The 15,138-nt window shown below is 35.3% G+C and overlaps 1 long non-coding RNA gene across 1 annotated transcript in view; it reads left to right on the forward strand.

The window, feature by feature from the left end:
• The window catches only part of LOC131401343 (uncharacterized), a 46,283-nt gene extending 31,983 nt beyond the window's left edge, over positions 1-14,300 (forward strand). Inside the window, exons 2-3 of the long non-coding RNA XR_009217647.1 lie at positions 10,243-10,330; positions 12,826-14,300. This is a non-coding gene — a long non-coding RNA (uncharacterized LOC131401343). The remainder of the gene's footprint in view (positions 1-10,242; positions 10,331-12,825) is intronic.
• The last annotated feature ends 838 nt before the right edge of the window (positions 14,301-15,138 follow it).

Genomic DNA, 15,138 nt, shown 5'->3' on the forward strand with positions numbered 1-15,138 from the left:
AATTATACAAAGAAATGTATGAACCAACTTAGCTTAAAGGAGGCATCTTACATTATTATTGTCGAGGTCTCATTGAGACACTTAAAAGAAATGAGAGGTTGGTAGATGATTCTTTTCACGGTGAGCTTTCAGGAGAAGAAGAGCTTCATAGACTTCAACCTAGAGATTTTGTTTATTGGAAAAGACACCAAATAAAAGACTCTTTGCAGCCCTGTTGGAAAGTACCATACCAGGTACTTTTAACCAATTCATGTGCTGCGGAATCAAAAGGCATAGACTCATGGATTCACATTTCTCATTTAAAAAAGCCTTCTCCATCTGAGTAGGTTTCAGTTCCTGTTTCTGATACCTGACTTCAACTGACCAATGCAAATATCTCCAAAGCAAGATGAGAAGAAGATGGCATCTGGTGTAGACAGCTGTCCCAAGACTCTGGACCAGGCCTGTAATCCCAACCTTATATCTCCTCATTTAAACCGTTGTAATGCTTAAACCCTATACCCATTTTATAATTGTTCCATTTAAAGTTTTCAGAATACTATTATACTTAAAGAAAGTGATTGGTTTGGAACAGACTAGTCTTGAAGTCTGGGCGTTTATTGGGTGGCTCCTAATGGAATTCAGTGGTTATGTGGAACAAACCTCTGACCTTTGCTATTGCCTAGATGGCTAGGACACTGAACTCTGGGCTTCCCCTGGATGCAGGGAAGGATTTTCCCTGAGCTGACATCAGTTGCCTTCTCCTTAAGGCCAGATGGGCTCATGTAGTGTTCCAATGGTATGGCCACCTAACAGCTATATTTATTCCTTCTTTGGGGCTAGAAGATGTCATATCACGTATAGTAGCTCTGACTAAATTTACACAACAAGCTCTTAACAGTAGTCAAGCAAGAATAGCCTTATTAAATACCGAAGTGTCTTTAATGAGAAAGGCTGTCCTTCAAAATAGAGTGGCCTTAGATAATCTAACCGCATCCCAAGGTGATACATATGCAATCATTCAAACTGAATGCTGTGTTTTTATATCTGATGAATTTTCCCATGGGTCGTCACATGAAAAACAGGTGAATGCCTTAAGTGATTCTACATCCAGTCTTTATTTATTTGGTTCGCCCCCTTCAGGTATTGGTTCCCTTTTTCGATCTAGGTTGCAATTTCTGTTTCTATTACTCCTTAGAAATCTTGTATTAGTACTGTTTTCTTTACTCAGTGTTGTAAGACTAACATGCAGGCTAGAGTAATGATTGCTCAGCAACTCGAGATGGTTGATCAATCTTACAACCCTGGAAAAATTTCCTTTTCTGATAAAGACTATGGCAAAGAACACATTTTAAAACTAATCTTTTCAAATATTGAATTGTCGTCATTGTTATTGTTCCCATTCTATAATTGTAAACAATGTAAGCATGAGGAGTCATGTAAAAGCACATGTACAATGTTTGTGCAACAATCTAAAATCAATTGAAAAATTATATAACCTATGAAATGCTTCCCCTGTTAATATATACCTCTATGGTTGTCCAACTATTTCCCCCCCAACGTGGATAACTGGGCAAATAAATGAGATAAAAGCCTAGCACCAAGGGACATGATTGACCTAGGGCAGGCAGTCACCACTCTGGCACCGAGGGACAATATTTTGATCATCAGTGTTTTCTATCACAAGATTATTGATCACAAGGGGGAAAATGATGAATAAATGATAAGCAATAGGATATATTGGAGTATATGAGGAAGCCATTTGATTTAAAACTAATTTGGCTGGACCTTGTTTTTCCAAAAAGGCCTGACGTGGCCCGTTGAGCATGCATTGTACATCTGCTTTAAACATTTACAACGTCTCAACGTTAAAGGATATGGCTTCCTCCCATATTGGCATTTCTTTAGGGATAAGCATCTCTTTCTAGAAACTAAGGATTAATTACCAACCTGCTGTGTTCACCTTGTGACTACTGACGTGCTGTGCCAGCAAAGCAATCTCATGACTATTGTAAAAGGGGTATTCCTGTCATATGTGATGTATACTCTTTGTTCCAAGACAGTATATAACCACTCTCTACACCCCAATTCTTTGGAATGCTTCCTTCCTTAGGGAAGGAAGCCCCTGGGCTATAGTCCTGGGACCTGGCTTATAATAAACTCACCCTAATTTTGATTTATAGATTGATTATGGATTATTTGCGTCAACATAACACTTGTAGAGAAGGGGTCAGCAATCTATGACCTGGGTGTTGGCCACCTGATTTTGTAAATAAAATTTTATTGGAAAAAAATTCTACCCATATGTTTGTATATTTTTGATAGATGCTTCCGTGCTACAACAGCAGAGTTGAATAGCTGTATTTCTAAGACAATTTTGAGAGAGAGAGAGAGAGGGAGAAATAGACATAAAGAGAGATTGATTAAGAGATTATGTTTTATAGTAACTGGCACCTGTGTTGCCTTTACAGCGGATCTTCAATTACTGACGTTGGAAGGCAGTAGCATAGTGAAAGTATTTTGCTTGCTGATATTTTCAAAGAAATACTTCTAGTCTAAACCACTCCCATGTGTAGTCTTTGTGTCCCCCATTCCTTAAGTTACATAATTAGTAACTAATCAGTCATTGATTTTATCACCGTGTTTTTCCTGTACAGGGGTTTCAAGACTTGTAGGCCTGGGAATCATATAATTCAATTGCTTTTTAGGGGGCTTGTAAGGGCCTCAAAAGCCCTCTATGCTAATAAATTGGTCACCCATAACAGGTGCCTGAAATTCTACCATCAATTTGCACCATAATTACTTAAAATTTTGACCATTTTCAAATTGCTTTTGCTATGAATGGCTTGTTTTTAAGAGCACGCTGTGAATGGAGGATTTATAAAGCATGAAATCACCTTTAACCTGGTGAGGACAAAAGGATGGTGCATCCCTGAAGATACAAAAGAGCACTGAAGATGAATCTAACTTTTGCAGTTTTGCTGAGGCTGCTCCTGGTAACATCTCACTGAAATTTGTGAAAGCAAGCAATTGAAGTTGCAGGCGCATTTCAGCACAACATATATATAGTATGAACACTAGCATTTGTTTTCTCTCCTTCTGTTTATAGAGTGCTGATATTGCCACAAATGGTAAATAACTGAATAAAAGTCACTTCCTATTTCTTTCTTCCTATAATGCCAGAATACCCAGATGAAAAATAAAATATTCAGTCTTTTATATGGATATTTTGTCTCCATGATACCAAATATATAACTGTTTGCAAAGTGATGAACTATCAATGACATTTGTCTTGACCCTTCAGAATGTTTTGGCACTGGTAATGCAAATACTGTGTCCAGTAAGAAGCTTAACTCCTCAGCAAACTGCTCAATTATATCATTAGCCACCTCCACTTCACTGGGTCTTGTTCATCTACTGATAACTTAGTATAATGGTAAAAAGTATGCGCAATGTGGGTACACTACTAGGGTCCAAATCCTTTTTCATCTGCTCACTACCTGTGTCACATTATGGAAGTTAAGTAACCTTTCCTTGCCTATTTCTGCATCTGCAAAATGAAGATAATTAGCATACCTAACAGAATTGTTGCCACAGTTAACTCAGATAAATGTAAAGTGCCAGGTATATAATAAGCATTGAATAAATATTATCTTTTTGTTATTCTTTGTAGTAAAGCATTCAATGATGTCACAGAGCTACCTTAGAACTGAGAAGGAGATGACCCTGGGGGCTCCTAGGTCCCCAGATTCTTTTCTTCCATTTGATAAAACAGATCTAGAGTAACTTGAATGGTGTGAATGCCAAGCCAGTTGGGAGGTGGGAGTGCACGACCTTGCAATGCCCTTTAAGCACGTACACGCCTGCTTGGGCATGTGATCTCATTCTTTCCCATGTGTTTACAATGTAAGCAAGGCAAGGGGTCTTCTTTTCATTTTGTTTTAGGTAGCTACATGATTATAAAAAGGGATAATAGCTACTGCTAATCTTAACTACTCAATGCCAGAGGAATTTCCTCTTATTAAAGACCTTTGTTTTGGAATTTAGATTTAAGATTTTATCACCTAAATGGAACAAGAGAGGGAAAAATAAGCTATTTAGTTTTGTACATTCCAGCCAGAAACAATTGTCCTTCAGAGGTGTACCCTATGGACGCAGCTGTTTATTAGAGAGGTTATTTTTGCTCAGGGGTGAGCCTTTAGCCAAACTGTGAAGGAGGCAATGCTGATCCTTAGATTTGTTCTGCCACCCTTTTAAGTTCTCTTTGGCCCCTGTGTAATGCCTCAGCCTAAGGTGTCCAGTGCCTTCCTGAGAGCCTGGGTCTTCCCAGTCATAAAGGAAAGGGATCTGGTAAATTAATTGTCAGTAAGGTGTCAGATATCTAATCTGTTACCTTTCCAAGAGAAATTTTGAAAGAGACTGCTTCTAAAGGGGAAATCCTTATTGGTTGGAATTGTACTTTAATGAATCTCGATGAAAGAAGGGGTACGTACAGAAGTTAGGAGATTCTAATCTTTATATCCCAACTGCCTATTATAATAGGAGTTATTATAACTGGAGTATAACTCCTATTATAACTGGAGTATAAGGCCAGCCCTAACTTGAGCTCTTATCAAGTGGTAATGGCCAGAATGCTAAACTGTTCAAAATTCAATAATTATAACTACCATTCTGCAAGTGTCAGTGAGCCTCTGGGGTTGAAATAACCTCTGAAGAGACATAATGTAAGGTTAAAAGAAAAACAACTTTGATCTACAAACCTGTCAATCAATTTGAGTACTGTATAGGAAACTCTCTGTGTAGCTAAGACACCCAAACCTTGTCAGGATCAAGGGAGTTATTCACTTTCAGTCCAAATATCTGTAATCTATTGGAATATACAACTTTAGAAACTCACTAACTGAATTGTTGTGAATCAGGACTCACAGTCTTCTAACTTGACAATGTCATTGCTCTTTTTCTCTATACAAATGAAATGCATCATCTTTTTATGAGAATTTTGATATAACAACTAAATTTAATAGGAAGTTCAACATATTTATATGTTTATTTTAGTGTGTCATATAAAGATCTTATAAAATAATTGCTTATAAATAAATTTCTTGCAAATAGCAACCATTGTGAATTAGGAATCTTTTATATTTCTTATTTTTTCCCTGCTTATAGAATTCTGAAGACATGCCCAAAACCATTTTACCATGGTCTGTATACCTGTCAAAATAGACATGACGTGATTTAAAATTTCCATTATTTGAACCAAAGCAACATAAATTGGACTGATTTTATAAGCAAACAAGACTGAAAGCTTTACATTTCAAAAGCATGAGACTACATGAATGAGCCTTGAATTGCTTGAATAGTCTAATTTTTAGCAGTAGGAATAGATTTAAATCTTAAAAAAAAAAAAACCTCACTGGATACAGACATGCCTTTTTTGACACTTAAAATGTTGCAACAGGATTCTTTGTTAATATATGCTGTACATCTCTCCCTACTCATAGATAAAAGAACTCACATTCTACATGAGGAGTGGAATACAAGCTTCCTATTATGGCTCATTTCCCGAGGCAAAACTATATTTAAAATAACACTCATGTAAATTCTACCCCCACAATGCTTTTCCCTTTCCTGACGTACATGCCCAGGAGTCTGTTGATCTATCCCCACATTTTCTGGCTACTGGTGCTCTCAGAAAATGATTACATGTCGGTCACTTTCTCCTTACAGTGAACTCAATTCAGTATGTATGAGAAGAAAATCTAGTATTTTAAAATTGTATTTATGCAATTGTACATATACAATTATACACTGTGTCAGAATAGGTCTGTTTGTTTTAAAGAGATAACTTGCTAAATTATTTACTCAGCCTCACTTTAAGGGAGATGATTTAAATTAGCCCAGGCAGAAATGTTACCATGTGCTTCCATTAGCAGCTCAGAAGAAGGGAAGCAGGTTTGAATGAAGCCCACATCTGGACATGAACCACAGAGCAGAGGTTTTATTTAGAGAGAAAAATTGCTTCCAACCCTTCTGAAAAGAGAAAGTTCTCATTCTTAAAACAAAAGAAGTTAGTTGCCCTTATATCGTGGGTTTTCACAAAGTAATTATAGAAAAAAACACGTAAAAATTCAATTTCGTTGCTGAGTAGGCTGAGAGAAGAAAATAGAGAGTGAATAAAAATAAATTTATCTGTCAAATAAGAGAAGAATGTAACTGATAGTTATCATTCGTTTGCTTTTTTTGTCTTGTTCATTTGAGGAACTGAATTAATTGCTTTACAGCTTTACTTTGTGTGTGTGTGTGTGTAATTAGCTTTGTTACAATAACATTAGAATGTTATTTTCAAAGAAATTCTTAGCTGTCCAATCATACGAACCACAAACAAGCAGGTCACCGGGCAGCAGTACTGTAAGAAAATACAGGATACTTAATAAATCTATCAAACTTTTCCCAATATGGAAGGGAGTTCAGACGTTAGACAGGAAGGAGCAGAAGAGTTAATATTTGGGCAGAAAGGGAGCTTATCACAGTAGGTGGCCACATACCTAAATGTAACATCTCCCTGCCCAAAAAGGATACTAGGTTATTTATATGTGATTTTCATAATAGATCCATATTTTGAGGTAAAATCCCTACTTTAAAGAGGATATACTTAATCTCATTTTATTAAAAAGGCTATTCAAAAGGCAGTTCATATATTTGTAAAGTAAAAATGTCAAGTTATCATTTTATATGAATTTTCCTAAAATGTTTTCCAAAAAATTCTTTGAGATGTTCAGATGTAAGTCTCAAGGCAAAATTTCCAAGATATAGCCTTTAAAACTTATCATAGATATTTTTTCCTAAAATATTACTGATAATTGATACTCATGGACTGCCGATATAACTCAATTTAGTACCTTGCGTGATACTACCTTGAGAGCATGTTGTGGTAGATCAAAAGCCTAGCAACACAGGAACTGTAAGATATATGCCTTATAACTCCTTTTCCTCTAATGTAGGTAATTACTGTGGCAATTCCCATGACTCAGGTACTATTTGAAATTCTGGGGACGTCATCTGAAAGCATAAGATTTGTCTGTTTATGAAGTATATATGTTAACTATTTGAGGAGTTTCTGAACATGAGTACTTTCATTTTTTCCCACTACTTTTGACTCTGAAATGTTTGTATCTATGCAATGAAAACATTCTCCCTTAGTAGGCATTGAGATAATAAAAAAACACATTATTTTAAAAAATACTATAAGATGCTTTGGGCTGTTTGTTCAGCCAAAGTTTATAAATTATAAATATAGGGAATATAAATGTTGCTAATAAGTTAAGAAATACTCATTACAGTCAGTAAATCAACATTTTTCCCCAGATTCTCTGACCATATCATTGTAAAAAATTAACATACATCTGATTTATCTGGAATTTATAAATATTCATGGGTACTTATAAATCAGAAACTGTCACAGAACTAGTACTGTGTCAATACTAGATTTTAACTTGGGAATGCAGTAGGCCATTGGTCTATTCACCCAATGCATCAAACTAAATGTTTTATTCATATTTGAAAAATATATTTATACACTTATTAAGTATTTTGGGAGGGGATTTGAAAATAACTGAAATGATTGTATTCACTACTATAAAATACTTTTCTCTTTAAATCTGATCCCCTGAGGAAATTGAGATTGAAAGATCCCAGTTGTTAAATTTCTGTTTTTTTAAAAAAATAGAAGCCTAATTTTATGCTATACCTATCTTTGTTCAGTTCAAGAGTCAGAAAAAATATGCTACTTTGTTTTTCTACTTTATTAAGGGAAATAATTGCTTTATAAACTGGTCATTGAAAAGCAAGTTTAAAATTAGGCATATCAGTATATGGACAACTTCAAATAATCCCGACTCTGCCTTAGGCCACTTTAAGTTTCAGTTTCTATATCCGTAAAAATCATGGTAATAATTCCTTATTTCATTTGCTGTTATGTAGTAAGTATTCAATAAATGTTACCTATTGTTATTATTATTACATGACTATACCAAAATTTGAATAAAAACAGCCAGACCTGATGGTAGGCCTATATAGGCTTGGCTTCTTTTGGCACTCATAAATGTCTTCAGTACTCATGTATTTCCTTGTGATTTCAAACTTTTCATATTCCTGACATTCACTGGAACTCACTGAAAGCCTTGTTTCTTAGCTAGGGATTCCAATATCTAATTGGAATATTATAGCTGATTAACATGTGAAAGAAAAAATACTGGAATTCTAATGGAATTATAAATAATTAGCATACAAAAGACTGTCACTTGACAGACAAATATTAACTCTGTTTTTCTCAGCAACAGATGAATATCTTTGAAAATTTTTGGATATTCTTTTAAATCAGACTTATTAGCAATTTTGTAACAACTTTATTGAGATAAAATTCACATATCATAAAATTCACTCTTTAAAATTATATACTGCAGTGGTTTATAGTGTATTCACGGATTTGTACAAACATTACCAGTATTTAATTTTAAAAATTTTCATGACTTCGAAAAGAAAAGTGTAGACTTGAGCAATCACTTACCATTTTCCCTCCCCTTATGGCTATTATGAGTAATGCTGCTATGAACATTCCTGTACAAGTTTTTGTGTACACTTATCTATTTCAATTCTTTTGGGTATATACCTAGGAGTGAAATTACTGGGTAGTATGGTAACTCTATGTTTAATTTTTAGAGAAACTGCCAAACTATTTTCCAAAGCAGCTGCACCATTTTACATTCCCACCAGCAATGGACAAGGATTCTGTAGGGGAGGAAAAAAACTTGTCCTCTACCCTCTTAAGTTAAGGGTCTGGAGATTGTGAATTAAACTGATAAATGACAGATTAATGGGAAAAAAAAGTTTATTTCACATGCACACAGGAGCTTCACAGGAAAGAAATGAAAACCCCAAGGAAGTGGTTGGACCCGCGGGATTATATACTACTTTAACAAAGGGTGGTGAATTGTGGAAAAGTGACAAGACAGAGGAAAAGTGGTTTGGGCTTCTAAAGGCAGTAAATTGAGTGAAGGTAAAAATGCAGGAAAAAATTAATGGAAGATGGTAAGGGTTATTTAGTAAGGTTAATTGTGCAGATTCAAGTCAATTCCATCTCCAGTGTCAAGTTGTCTCCTCTTCCTGGTACAGGAGAGGAGAGGGAGGAAACCTTCAAAAGGGAAATTTATGCCCTGCTTTTAGGTAAAAAGGGGAGGGCAAAGAGTTCCTCCTATGTCTGCTGTTTCTTGATTTCAGCTCAAAATAATCGTTATGCCAAAATGACATATTTTTCAGTGGCATATTCTGATCACCTTCAGTTCCAATTTTTCTACATCCTCAACAACACTTGTTATTGTTTTTCCCTTTGATTACAGCCAATCTTGTAGTGTAAAGTGGTATCTTAATGTGACTTTTATTTGCATTTTGCTGATGGATAATTATTTTGAGCAACCTTTCATGTGCTTATTGGCCATTTGTATATATTCTTTGACGAAATGTCTATTCAGATATTTTGCCTATTTTTCAATTAGGTTATCTATCTTTTTGTTGTTGATTTAAAAAATTTACTATATATTCTGGATACAGGTCCTTTATAAGATATATGATTGGCAAATATTTTCTCCCATTCTGTGAGTTGTCTTTTGACTTTCTTCCTTTGAAGCACAAAAGTTTTTGACTGATTAACTTTATTTTATCAATTTTTTTCTTTTGTTACTTGTGCTTTTGGTGTCATTTCTAAGAATCCATTGCCAAATCCCAGGAAGATTTCCACTTAGGTTTTCTTCCAAGAGTTGTATAGTTTGAACTCTTACATTTAGATATATGATCCATTTTTAGTTAATTTTTTATATGGTGTGAATTAAGTGTTGAACTGCATTTTTTTTTCACATGTGAATATCCAGTTGACCCACCACCATTTGGTTAAAAGACTGTTCTTTCACCATTGAATTGTATTGGCACTCTTGTCAAAACTCAATTAACCATAAATATATGGTTTATATATGGACACTCAATTGTATTCCATTGATCTATATGTCAAAGCTTATGGCAGTACCACAGTACTAATTACTGTAGTTCTGTAGCAAGTTTTGAAATTGGGAATTGTGAGTCCTCCAAGTTTGTTCTTCTTTTTTTCAAGATAGTCATAACTACTGTTAATTTTAATGTCTTAAAATCTCTGTTTTTGAAGTATAGTTTGCTAGGTATAGAATTCTTGGTTAGTGTTTTTTTTTTTCCTTTCAGGATGTTAAATACATCATCCAACTGCCTTCTGGCATTCATGATATCTGATGAGAAGCCAACTGCTATTTTTACTGAGGATCTCTTGTGTGTAAGAGTTACATTTCACTTGCTGTTTTCAAGATTCTCTCTTTCTCGTTGTCTTGGGCAGTTTGTCTATATGTGTATATATTTTTTAATTTAACCTACTTGTTGATCATTGAACTACTTAGTTGTGCAGATTCATGTTTTTCATCAAATTTTAGCATTTTTTGCAATTATTTCTTCAAGTACTCTTTCCGCCCTGTCTCTCTCTTCTGGAGCTCCCATTATATGTATGTTGGTATATTTGATGGTGTCCCACAGACCTCTGAGATGATTATTATTCATTCTTTCTTTTTTTCTGTTTCCTAGTATAATCATAAGTAATCTATTTTCAAGTTCCCTGACTCTTTCTTCTACCAGTTCAAAAAAAATCTGCTATAGAACTCCATTAGTGAATTTTTCATTTCAGTTATTGTGATTTTAAGCTACAGAATTGCTATTTGGTTCTTTTTTTATAATTTTTGTCTCTTTACTGACATTCTCCATTTGGTGAGACATCATTGTATTACACCGCATTAATTCTTTAGATATGGTTTTCTTTGGTTCTTTGAACATTTTTATAATAGCTGATTTAAATTCTTTGTCTAGTAAGTCCAACATCTTGACTTCCACAGGGACATTTTCTGTTGACTGCCTTTTTTCCTTTTTATGGGCCATCCATTCCTATTTCTTTGCATATATTCTAATTTTTTTGAATACTTGACATTTTAAATAATGTAATGTGGTCACTCTGAAAATTAGAATTTCACTCTTCCCAGGGTTTACTGTTGCTGTTAGCTGTTGTTGTTATTGTTGTCAATTATCATTTGTTTAGTGACTTTCTTGGACTAATTCTCTAAAGTCTTTGTCATATGCAGCCAGTAAAATGTCTGCTTGGTTAGTTCAGGGGTCAGCTAATAATCAGACAGTGATTTCCTTAAATGCCACGAACCAGTAATTCTCCCAGCCTTTGCAAAAGGATTTTGTATGCTCCTTGACACATACCTTCAATGCTTCTGCAGTTTACAACTCTGCCTTAGTGTTACTTCCTGCTTATTCAGAGCCTTAAGGTTAGTCAGAGGTAAGAGATTAGGGCCATCTGAGGTCTTTCTTAGGCATGCCTACAGCTTTGCACACCATGTGGCCTTCTAGAGTCCCCAAAATATATAGAGCTTTCCAAAGTCTGCTACAAACACCTCATTTATCAGTTTTTCCTTTTAAGTTTTTTAGTCAGCCTCTTGTTAACTCCAACTAGTATCACTATGTCAGGTAGCTGCAGTGTTAAACAATTACCACTATTTTTTTTTCCAACAAATTCCCTAGGCATCGGGTTGCTTGTACAAAGGGAGCTTGGGCTCAAGTCAATTAAAGACAGCCCTGAGAATGGAGCAATGCAAGGAGCTTTCAGACATGTCAAATAGTGACAGTTATCAGGAGATGAATTTTGTGGAACTCTAAACCTGTTTCTGTTCCCTCCAGTGGTTGCTAGAGTGCTGATTTTCATGGCTACTATAGTTGTGAGGCTGTTAGTTTTCAAGGTTCCCATAGATCTGAGGAGTGGGGGATAGCAATACAGCAAGCTAAAACACCACAAAGCTTGCTGTTTTTACTGAGATTAAACTGTTTTTCCTGAAGAAATTCTCCTTGGATTATTGTAAGTCTTTAATTTTCAGAGTTTTAAAAAAGTTGATTTTGACCATTTTTTTCCAGTGTTCTCATTGCTTTTATGGAGGGGAGGACTTTTGGAGAGCTTCTTTATTAGAACCTTTGACAGCTCTCTTTGACTTTTGTTCAGATATGCAGAACATTGTCTTGTCTCACATAGTAATAAATTCTAATAAATCTTCTTTGCACAATGTGGAGTAAAAGTATTTCGACAGTTGAATGTTTTGGGCTACAAACAAAGACATCTGTTCTATTTAGAGTATAGCCTCATTTAATTCTTATTTGTCATAAAAGTTTTGCTGCCTCCATAGATAGCATATCTCATACTGAGGGAAATATAATTACATGAAGATTTTGGCCATAATAGTTCTCATTTTATAGCACTCCTCCCACCCCATACACATATACACGTATTCATCCCCTCTGGACATCAGTCAACAAGGCTAATTTCATTGCAAGGCCCTGAGGCATGCTATGTTTACTTTTGTTTCAAATTATATATAAAGGTACAGAACATTTATCATAGTCTACTGAAGTCTGAATGACACATATTACAAATACAAGTATTACTCGTTCAGCCTTCTCCAGACCAAATGGGTCTGATGTAGAAGATCTTAGAAAGTTAGAAAGACCACATTCTCAAATTCATTTCAGTTTGTGTCTTTTCCAAGGAAATTTTAATTTATCATCTTTGAAAGTAACTCAAGAGTAACTACCAGGTTTGGTCTCTGAATGATGTGTTCCAACTCCACATTTTGTAATGCTAATTTCCAACATAATGACCAACAGGAATGGTCATTATATTTTGAAATGATACCTACAGATATGCAAATTAGTTTTTTTCTCTGTTTATTCCAGAGTCTGGATACCTTGACATCTGTAACAACATGAGAGAAACACTGTCTTGCCTGTAGCAAATTGATTTTTGAGCTTAGATTCAGCATCTCTTGCTCTTTAGGTACTTCATTAAGCTGTTCCAAGTTGACTATCAGTTAAATGAAGAACAATGAAATAGCATTCATTAGAGTTTGCTTAATCCAAGGAAACCTGGCCCGATAATGATGGTTAGCAGAGTCGTTGTTGTCCTTCAAATTACATTTAAATTACTCTGTAAGTGATATTCAAATGTAAGGTGTAAGAAGCAAAAATGGCAAAAGTACACTGCAACACACCATTTTGGCATCTTTGGAGAGTTACTCAACTCCCTAATGACTCTCTCAGCTGCATCAAAGGCATAATGATAAGGAAAACTCAAGTTTTTTGTTATTTATGAAGGGCTTTACTATGCTGCTGAGGAGTTGACAGACTAATGTACATTGTTTGAAACTGTGTCTATCTTTCTATTATTTTTAGTAGCTCCCACCAAAACAATGTCATTTAAATACCATTGCTCTTGGTTGTTGCCTCAACAGAGTAATTGAATATAGATAGGCTTTGTTAACTAGCAGAAATTACTAACTTTGCAGTAATTCTCAAAGAAGAGGTATCATGCATATCTGGGGAAGTTTGAAGTTTTTGGTAGTGTTTTTCATTGTCCATTGACTAGAAGTACAACACTAGCATTTAGTGAGTATTGGACAGGGTCCCAGATAACAAACACTTTTCCCACCCGGAAATTCCAATATGGCCCCCTTTGAGATACAGTGAGAAATGGAATTGCAGTCTAGTTATAATAGGCAGTATACTACAATGACGATGCACTTTCTTCACACTTGCATGCCCTCAAAATGAAATCTATTGCAACATGTCAGAATTCGTTGTGAGTGCTGCATTTTGGATTACTGCATGTTTAAGAACATTAGGACTTCAGAGCTGAATGGATTGTGAACTCTTAATAAAGAACAATTGTATCATGTAGGTATCTGCTTTGTAGCTCCAACTTATAAACTATTGCCTTTGTACAAATTTACTACCTTGCCTATAGAAAGGACTCTGTACTATCAAATTAAGAATAGGGTTTGAGATAGGACTGGATTCTTTTCAATTGTTGTGGTGGTGGGCTCAGTTCTGCATCCAGGTTGGTGGGAGGCAAAATAGAGATTGATCACAAGCACAAAGAAACTGGAGAATAGGACAGATAATATATAGGATATATAAGGAATGATCAACTACACAGTAGTTCTCAAAGAAGCACAATATTGAATAGGGTATAGGATAGTCCGTTTCCCTTAAAGAGGATTTGGATTGGGTTGGAAAGCCAAGAGTAAAAAAATGATGATAATAGTAATAATGCGATAATAATAATAAAACATGCAAAATGGCCTAATAAGTTGTTACATGTAGTGGTGCTAGGAATGTGTACTTGAGGAACTTAGAGATAAGGATATACATTTAGGCTCTTTTAGCTAAGAATGGCTTTATGGTAGCTGTGAACCTTTGCTGAGTCTTAAGTACTGTGCAAACAGCAGATGATCAATTGAAATAATACATCTTTGACTTATTAGGAGGTGTAACAAGTACATCTTAGGTGAACCCAAGATTGTATATGGGTTTTTCTGAGGTTTTCTGAGTCACAATTGTGTCACTGCTGTTAAAGACACCAAATTTACTATATGCTACTCTAGGGTTCACAAAGATTGCACAGAGATGGCCTGTAACTCAAGCTTCTCCAGGCCTTACCAGCCTTTAATATTGTTGAATTAATAATTACAATCCATATTATTAACTTATGGCCTCAATTACTGATTCAGTACCTCCAAATCTCTTAAAAGTCTTATCCAAACTGAGGTGTTCACACATGTACAAAAGCAATATTTCCATGTTATATACACACCCTTGTTTTTGAACCATGTCTAATAAAAAACTTGAAGATAATACCTGGTCATGGTGTCTGCTATGGGCTGAATGTTTGTGTCCCCTCCAAAATTCGTATGCTGAAAGCCTAATCCTCAGCATGATGATATTTGGTGATGAAACCTTTGGGAAGTGATTAGGTCATGAGGGTAGAGCCCTCCTAATGGCATTAGGGCCCTTATAAGGAGAGACATGGGAGAACTTGCTTCCTCTATATATACTTTCCGCCATGTGAGTGTACAATGAGAAGACAACCATCTGCAAACCAGAGTTCTCGCCAGATAGCTGATCTACTGCCACCTTGATCTTGGACTTCTCCTCCTTCAGAACTATGAGAAATAAATGTTTATTGTTTAAGCCACCCAGTCTATGATAATT

This window comes from Diceros bicornis, chromosome X (assembly GCF_020826845.1).
Source record: "Diceros bicornis minor isolate mBicDic1 chromosome X, mDicBic1.mat.cur, whole genome shotgun sequence".
NCBI lineage: Eukaryota > Metazoa > Chordata > Mammalia > Perissodactyla > Rhinocerotidae > Diceros > Diceros bicornis.